The 8,933-nt window shown below is 44.2% G+C and overlaps 1 non-coding gene across 1 annotated transcript; it reads right to left on the reverse strand.

The window, feature by feature from the left end:
• Positions 1-682: 682 nt before the first annotated feature.
• Positions 683-754, reverse strand: trnah-gug (transfer RNA histidin (anticodon GUG)). Its single transcript has one exon. It is a non-coding gene; the product is annotated as a tRNA-His (tRNA).
• Positions 755-8,933: the final 8,179 nt, after the last annotated feature.

An 8,933-nucleotide genomic window follows, 5' to 3' on the forward strand; every position in this document is an offset into this window, starting at 1 on the left:
ATTAACAGTTCAGTGTTCAGTGGTAATAGCGCTTGGCCATTGCAGAAAAGCAGTGAAACTGATCTTATCCAATTAAGTCACTTTTCCCCGATACTGTTCTGTGCCATTTTTCTGACCTTGACCTCCCCAATAATATCTGGTCCATATCAGTAAAAGCTGCGATATGAGCATTGATCTCACAACAGTGGTAACCATTTGGATCAAATGATCTGCAGATCCCGATGGTCGGGTTAGGGCACGTTCACCCAGCAACAGTGACCCCAGCCACACAGACTGATCGGTATCAATCTGAGAGTCAGTGTTAGATTCTGCAATACCTTAGTGAAATAGGAAATGACTCCGCAAACACATGAGGAAAGAGCAGCGCTCCGAAAGCTAGTGCTTCCATTAAACCTGTAAGACCATAACCTGGTGTTGGGCCATTTTTGACTTTGTACTCCATAGTCCAACACCAGCATCTCCAAATTAACGAAATGCGGGTATGGGATGGAAAGTTCGGTTAGTGATCGTAGGAGGGAAGAAATCTCTGAGAACGGGTGGATTTGAATTCTGACATATGAAACACAGAGATGTGAGAGGGCAGAGCTTGAAGGGAAAAAAAATCACCTTGGAGGAAATCAAAATACTAGAACAACTGATTCATGTGGGCTTCACAGAAGACTGGGACACATAAAGCAATTACTGCCGTGACTCGGATTCGAACCGAGCTTACTGCGACCACAACGCAGAGTACTAACCACTATACGATCACGGCAGCCCACAGAGGAACACGCTAAGTGCATGCAATAAGTACAGTGTCATAAGAAATATTAGGCAGCGCACCAAATGCACGATATCAGTGCTTAGCGAACAGTTGCAGATATGTGGGAACTCAGAATGGGCTGGCGGTTTAACATAGGTTCCCCCAGTGGCTGTGGTGATTCCATCATTAATGTGTTGAAGGCTGAGATCAATAGATTTCTACAAAACATCAAAGATTCCGGGGACAGTGCAGCTTTTGTTACCTGCACATCTACCAATAACATTTATTGTGTCCGTTGCACCCAGTGCAGTCTTTGGTACATTGGGGAGACTGGGCGTCTCCAAACAGACCGCTTTAGGAAACGTCTCCGGGACACCCGCACCAATCAACCACACCGCCCCGTGGCCCAACATTTCAACTCCCCCTCCCACTCTGCCGAGGACATGGAGGTCCTGGGCCTCCTTCACCGCTGCTCCCTCACCACCAGACACCTGGAGGAAGAACGCCTCATCTTCCGCCTCGGTACACTTCAACCCCAGGGCATCAATGTGGACTTCAACAGTTTCCTCATTTACCCTTCCCCCATCTCACCCTAGTTCTAAACTTCCAGCTCAGCACTGTCCCCATGACTGGTCCGGACTTGTCCTCCCTGCCTATCTTCTATTGCACCATTCCCTTCCACCCTCCCCCCAGACCAATCACCTTCATCCCCTCCCCCACTTAACTATTGTACTCTATGCTCCTTTCTCCCACCCCTACCCTCCTCTCACTAATCTCTCCACCCTTCAGGCTCTCTGCCTGAATTCTTGATGAAAAGCTTTTGCCCGAAAAGTCGATTTTACTGCTCCTCGGATGCTGCCTGAACTGCTGTGCTCTTCCAGCACCACTAATCCAGAATCTGTTTTCCAGCATCTGCAGTCATTGTTTTTACCAATTTTTTGTTGAAATGTATACTTCAATAGCAATGCAGTTTACCATCGGTTACTTCACGAGTTTCCCCACACAAGGCAGTAACCACTGCTGCCACATGGGCCCATTTCCCAGCCCCAGAATCAGAGGAACTGAGTGGCGCAGTCGCAAATAACCAACTTGAAATCAAGATGGGAATGAGGTTGCAGAGATACTCGATGGCTCAAGTGATGCAACCGGAGAAAGCGCGGTGTTTCTATGATGGTTTAGAGGCGTAAGCAATTCCGAGGTTGGGAGTGCTTCTAGTCAAAGGCGGGGCAGAGGGGAAAATTTGTTCCCGTTTATAATAACAGCAATCGACATTGCATCTTGCTGAGACAGCTGAGTGACATAACTGGAGCATGGGCTGGTTTGAAGTTTAATTTTGCTTCATTATCACCCAGTTCCCTGGAATGAATTGCTTTCACCAGTTTTATTTCCAATTGTTTGATATCTCCCTGCAGTCTACGGCTTTCTTCCTCATGGTTAATTGCATGACTAACTGTTGTATGATCTGCACACTGCTAATTCACGGCCACTACAAGTAAATAGGAATCATTGATCTATATGAGAAAACAGTGGAACTCACTGCAGGCATGCTTCATAAGTTTGCAGGCGACACCAGAATTGTAGACAGTGGAGAAGATTATCTAAGTTTCAAAAGGATCTTAATCCAATGAGTCGTTGTACTGAAAAATGTAACATGGAGTTCAATCTGGATAAATGGAAGATATTGCATTTGGTACAGCAAAAATAATATGGCTTTGCGTATGTTGGAGAGCATGGAAGCTAGGTGTACAGGTACATAATTCCTTGTAATTTGCATTACCAAAAGACAAGATGGTTCAAAGGCAATTAACATACTTCCCTTCATTGCTCAGTCCTTTGTGTATAGTAGTTGGGACGTTATGTTGAAGTTTTGCAGGACATTGATGAGGCGTCTTCTGGAATATTATGTCCAGTTCTGGTCGCCCATTTGTAGGAATGATATTATTCAGCTGGTGTAGGTTCACAAAAGGTATATACGCTTGTTGCCTGTGGAAGGTTTGAGTTATAATGAAAGGCTGGATAGGCTGAGACTATTTTAAGATTCGAGATCGGGGTGCTGGAAAACCACATCAGGTAAGGCAGCATCCCAGGAGCAGGAAAATATTTTTTTTTCGCGCAAGTGCCCTTCACCAGGCTCTTCCCCGAAACGTCGATTCTCCTGCACCTCAAATGCTGCCTGATCTGCTGTGCTTTCCCAGCACAACATTCTCGACTCTGATCTCTCATCTGCAGTTCTCACTTTCTCCTAGTTGAGAGTGTTTTCACTCTAGCTTAGGGGTTTGAACGGCGACCTGACTGAAGTTTATGAATTATTGAGAGACAAGTTTAGAGTTAACGATGGCGGCCTTTTCGCAGGAGGGGAATGTCAAGACGAGATGGCATATGTTTAAGATTAAAAGAGAGATTTTTTTAAAAAAAAGACATGTGCGGCATTTTTTTAGGGACGGTGTTTTAGGGACGGTGTAATTAACTTGCTGAGGAAGTGATTGATGAGGGAATGTTTGCAGCATTTAATGGACAATTGATTCCAAACATGAATGGGAAAGTGGGATTTTAAAAATAAATGTATTCATGCCTAGTACGTCAGTTATTTCCCAGAGCGCATTTAAGAGTCAACTACAGTATTATCCGTCTGGAGTCTCATGTGGGACGGAGCAGATGAATATGACAATTTGCTTCCTGAACTGGCATGAGTGAATCAGATGGGTTTTTCCACACATCTTTTTCAGGTCATCACGAGACTCTTCAATTCCAGGTGCTTATTGAATTCAAACTCCACTATCTGCCATGCCAGGACCTGAACTATTTGTCCACAAAATATTACCTGGGCTTTGGATAAACAACACAGTAATAAAGCTACAAGGGCCTTATCACCACTCAGCGGGAACAGGAGGAGGCAGACGGGAATGGGTTAGTTTGGCAGTATGTTCAGCATGGATCGGTTGCACTGACAGGCCTGTTTTCATGTTGTATGACTCTGACTGACGCTATGGAGCAGGCAGCTGGTTGGGATTAACAGCCGCATTGACATCATAATCGAACACCTGATGGGATATGTGATCCTGCTGGAGTCTCCGGAGGTTGGTTTGCTCAGTCATACCTTCCCACACACGGGACTGGTGAACGGTCTCTCCCCAGTGTTACTGATTAAATGAGATTCCATTTCTATGGTTAATTAACTCCCTTCCAGCAGTTCCCACATTGCCCTGCTTTCTCTGTGGTATCAGTGTCCTTTTTTTCTACACAGCGTGAACGATCCTTTTAAATTGTGTCCACACAGATACCAATCCTGTTTTCCATGTTGTGAATGTGTTTTCATTCTTCCTCATTCACCCACGGGGTGTGCGTATCACTGGTGATGACAACATTTATTCTTTGCCCCTCGTTCGTTGCTGTCTGGCTACACCACAAACCCGGATGTGATCCCAGCCTCGGGTGTCTGTCTGTGGGGAATCTACACATTCTCTTTGTGTTTGCGTTTTTATTTCTCCCTCTGACCAAAGATGTGTCAGTTACAGATTTCAACAATGGGAAATGCAGGCTTATGGGGCATGGAATACCGTGGGGACTGGTGGAATGGGCTTCGGCTGTACCGTGTGGACTGGCAGGGCCGATTTGACTGCTTCCCCACGCGGAGGAGATTCTTGAATTCAGGGTCAGCTCATGTTTTTCTGGTCCTGGAGTCTCTCGTAGGCAGGACTTGGTGAAGATGGTTGAATCCCCTGCATCGGGGACATGAATGAATGGGATTGCAGGAAATTAAAGTCATGATCTCTGTTCCTGAGGTCAGGCTTGTATTTCATGTTTTATTTGTCGAACGTAAACATCAAAATTTCCGGTGTCCCAACCCCCAAGGATGACTAGTTTAAAATATCACCGCCAGCAGCACCTTCTCCAGGTTGAAGTCTTGACTGTGTGGAAGAAACTGAGCTGATGCGAGCAAATGTAGCTGCCACCGCCAGTGTCGGAAACACAGATCCAAACAGAAAAATCATCTTTGCAGCAAAACCATTGCAAAGTTAAGGGTTCAACACGCTCCACTTGTGCCACTCAGCTGTCTTAGAAAGATGCACCGGAAATCGCAATGATAGTATAAACGGGGACAACCATTCCCTTGAGCAGGAGCACACTCAACCGAGGAATTTCTTGCGCCCCTGTACCATCACAGAAGGACAGGACGCTCACCTATTGCATCACTGGAACCAGAGAGTAACTCCGCGCGCACATTCCCATCCCCATTTCCGGTTGGATCTGGGCGGCTGTGCTGTTGTTAAGCTAAAATGCTATTGAAGCATACATTTCAACAATATCCTGTACTGTCCCCCGAGTCTTTGATGTTTTGTCGAAATCGATCGATCTCATTGTCATTCAAGGGATCTCCACAGTCTCTGAGGACATCGAACTGAACGATTCAGCTCATTGTCAGTTCCCACATATCTGTCACTCTTCGCTGAGTACTGATATTGTACATTTGCTGTTCTTCCGAACATTTCCTCTGCTAGTATACTTATTGCTGCTTGCAAGCATCCAGTTCAATGGTTGCTGTGATCGTGGTTGTCGGTATTTTGCATTGTGACCACAGCAACCTCGATTTGAAACCAAATCACGGCACTAATTGTTCTCTCCGTTGTCCTTTTTGTGACACATGCTAAGAAATTAATTGCTTTACCTTCAAATTCCGCTCTCTTACATCTCTGCGTTTCATATATCAGGGTTCAAACACGCCCGTTGTCAGAGATTCCGGTCCTTCCCACGATTATTAAACCTCCTTTCCGTCCCTCCTCCCATTTCTCTGAGGCAATGCACAATCTATCACTCTCTTTCACATTCATACTGTTCTGTCTGTGCTGCTGCTGCGGTTACTGTTGTTGGGTGAACGTGCCCCAATCCCACCATCGGGACCTTCAAACAAGTCGATCCATTTGGATCCCATGGTTGTGAAATCAATCCCCATGTAGCAGCTTTGACTGACATAGGACAGAGACAATTGTAGCGTCAGGCTCATGGAAAATACCCAGGGCAGTTTTGGTGAAAAGACATTTTATTGTTCAAGATCAGCTTTGTGGCATTCTGTGTTGGTCTTGTGGTAATTTCAAAGGACTGATAATCCAGAGACCAAGGTAATAGTCTGAGTACTCGGGCTTGAATCCCACCACGCCATGATCATCAAATTTGGATTCAATAAATATCTACATTGAAGAATCTAATGACTACTCTATATCCAATGACAATGGTTGATTAAAAAAAACTATTTCATTGATGTTATTTCGGGATGGAATTTGCTATCCTTAATTGGTCTGGGCTGCATGTGACTTCAGACTCATAGCAATATGGTTGAGTCTCAACTGCCCTCTGGGCAATTCGGAATGGGTAATAAATTCTGCTTCGCCAGAATCGCCCTCATACTAATCTAGAAATTTAAAAAAACAAATGCTCATTAGCCTCAAGCAAGAGCGTTGTGTGCAGTCTTGCAAGTCACATTATAGCAGGGATGTGATCACACTGAGAACATTACAGGAGATATTTACCGGGATATTGTTTGGGCTGAAGAGTTTCAGTGGTGAAGAAAGACAGGACAGAGTGGAGTGTTTGTCGCAGTGCAAAGGAGATGTAGACAAGACATGATTGAGTTAGGGTATGGACAGGGTTGACTGAACGAGTTTACCATTGATGCAGGGATCGATCAGCAGGGGCCAGAGATTTAAGGAGAAAGCCAGAAAGGTTTGAGCAGATGTGCGAAAAAGCTTTATCAGCCACGGGGGGTTGGAATTTGGAATACACTGTCTGCATTGTTCAGAGCGGCAGAAACCCTTATAGCCTGAACAAATATTCAGATGTGAACTTTTGATGCCAAGACAAATCAGGCTGTGGGGTAAGCATTCTAAAATGGGATTCAGTTCATTAGGCATTGTTTTTGACAAGTGTGGCCACAATTGGTGGAAGGGCCTCCTTTGACACTCTTGTCCTCGGTCGTATAATGGTTAATATCCCTGCTTGTCACAGGGCTCAATTCTCCACTGGGGACAATGTGAATATTTTAAAATTGTCGCTCCATTTCCAAGTGCGGGTATTGATACCTGTCCTTCCATTCTCGATGGGGCATGTCACAGGAAGGACAGTGCTGCCTGAATCAGTGGGGGAAAGGGCTGCAGCTCTCAGGGAGGCAGATTGTCAGTGAAAGTGCAAACACGTGATCTCTGCAAACTGCACCTTTTTACTGTGTTGGAATGAAAAGCATTTGACAGACTTGTTCCTGATTGAAGTGTTTATTGGAAGCAGGAAGGTGAGGAAGGAACAGCGTAAAAGCGTTCAAATATGAGCGCAGAAACATTTCCCGCAGCACGAATCAGATTGTAAAGCACAGAGTAGTGTTTCGATACATTGAATTTGGGTTGATTTGCTTTGATGAGGCTGAGTTACCAGGATATAAAGCCATTAAGAATGATACAGGTTTTGCTCACGATGATGGAACATTGGCTCAGTAATTCGCATTGCTGTTCGGTCTGAGGGTTATATTGATTGGCCAAGTTAAATTGCCCTCTCGTGTCCAGGGATTGAATTAAGTAAATTAAGTGAATTAGCCATGGATAACGCGGGGATAATGCCAGAAGTCACAGGACGCCAGGTTATAGCCCAACAGCTTTTTTTTTCGATATCATAACGGGGAGGGTTGCCCCTTCTTCTGGTGAAATATAAAGAAATGGGGAGGGGAGCTAGGTCTGGGTGAGATGCTCTTCAGTGTGTCGACACCGGCTTGATTGACTGAAATGCTCTCTCTGCACTGTAGGATTCTGTGATTCTCTCGGAGAGGGTTATGAAGGTGTTTACTGGGGTGTAAAGCCTTTAGAGACGATGCTGAGACGGGGTGTACTGAGGATGAGATTTTATTCACTTGTTGTCTTCGAAAATTTAGAACAGTTTTCCCTGAACCAAGAAAGACTTAATTGGGGTGGGGGGTTCATGTTATGAGATGTTTGGACAGAGTAAATAGGAGGAAAATTCCATATTTCAATTGAGTAAATGTCTAGACGTCAGGCATTCAAAACCTTTGATGAAACCTTTGAAGGACAAAGAAATGATGAGAGCAGAATCGCTGTTACTCCGAGAATCTGTTTTTCAAAATATTTGGAAAGGCACATTTGGTGACATACAAGGAAAAAAATTCACAAGGAGAGAGACAGCGTGTGGCTAGGTAAAGGTGTAGGGGTGTGGTGTAGTCGGTCGGAAGTTGCGGGGAAACAATGTCTAAGTGGGTTGACTTTAAATGTAAAGAATTTCGTGAACGTGTGCAGCTGAATATCATTCGATTCCAAAACCTCTGGACTTCGAAAGATTTGGCATAATATTCTACCTGAAGCATTGTGAATGGAACTGAGTGGATTTTTCTTATTGTGAAGGGAAGATATTCCATAATGAATAGGAAGTGACCAGTTGCTTGGAGAGCGACTTACTGCTTTAATCACATGCGATAATGATGTGAGGACAAATACCATGATGTTTGGTCCATTTAATACTCGTTGAAATCTGCCAAAGCAACGAACAACAAAAATGGTGGATTTTCTTTTGCACTTTAACCCTCTGATTTTCTAAGCAGTATTTTCCTAAAGCTGAAATAAAGTCTGAGCAAATTTGAATGCAACATTAATCGTTCCAAGGAGATAAATCTAATTCACTTGTGATTATTACAATGAACATTGTGAGGTTGCAGCAAAATTAAAATGAAACGAACAAAACAGTGTTTCTTGCGATTTAATCCAATTCAGGTTCAGCCATATGAGAAAGGCCATTGAGCCACAACATCGCCTTTATTTCCCTCTCCATGGCTGCTTCTTGACGTGAAAGAGAAAGTGACTGAAGAAATTATGAGTCAAATGTAGATGTGATTATGAGGGAAAATTCTTGTTCTCTGTTTCATTCCGTCACAGTTCTGACTCAGAATGTATCAATGACAGCTATTCATTCGGACGAGCATGGCGATTTGTTGGCATTTGCTGTTATTATAATTCAGGTGCAAGCAGAATCACAATGGTGTGGATTTGATTCCGCTCTGCAAATTTCTCATCCTTCACTTTCACCACATATAACCTGATGAGGTGACATGTCACCACTCTACAAAATGTGCTGAGAAGACTGAATGATTGTGGTGGTGGGTTATTACACCACTGTGCTCCGCATTCACGAGTTCGAGTCACAC

This window comes from Chiloscyllium punctatum, unplaced genomic scaffold (assembly GCF_047496795.1).
Source record: "Chiloscyllium punctatum isolate Juve2018m unplaced genomic scaffold, sChiPun1.3 scaffold_127, whole genome shotgun sequence".
NCBI classification, from domain to species: Eukaryota; Metazoa; Chordata; class Chondrichthyes; order Orectolobiformes; family Hemiscylliidae; genus Chiloscyllium; species Chiloscyllium punctatum.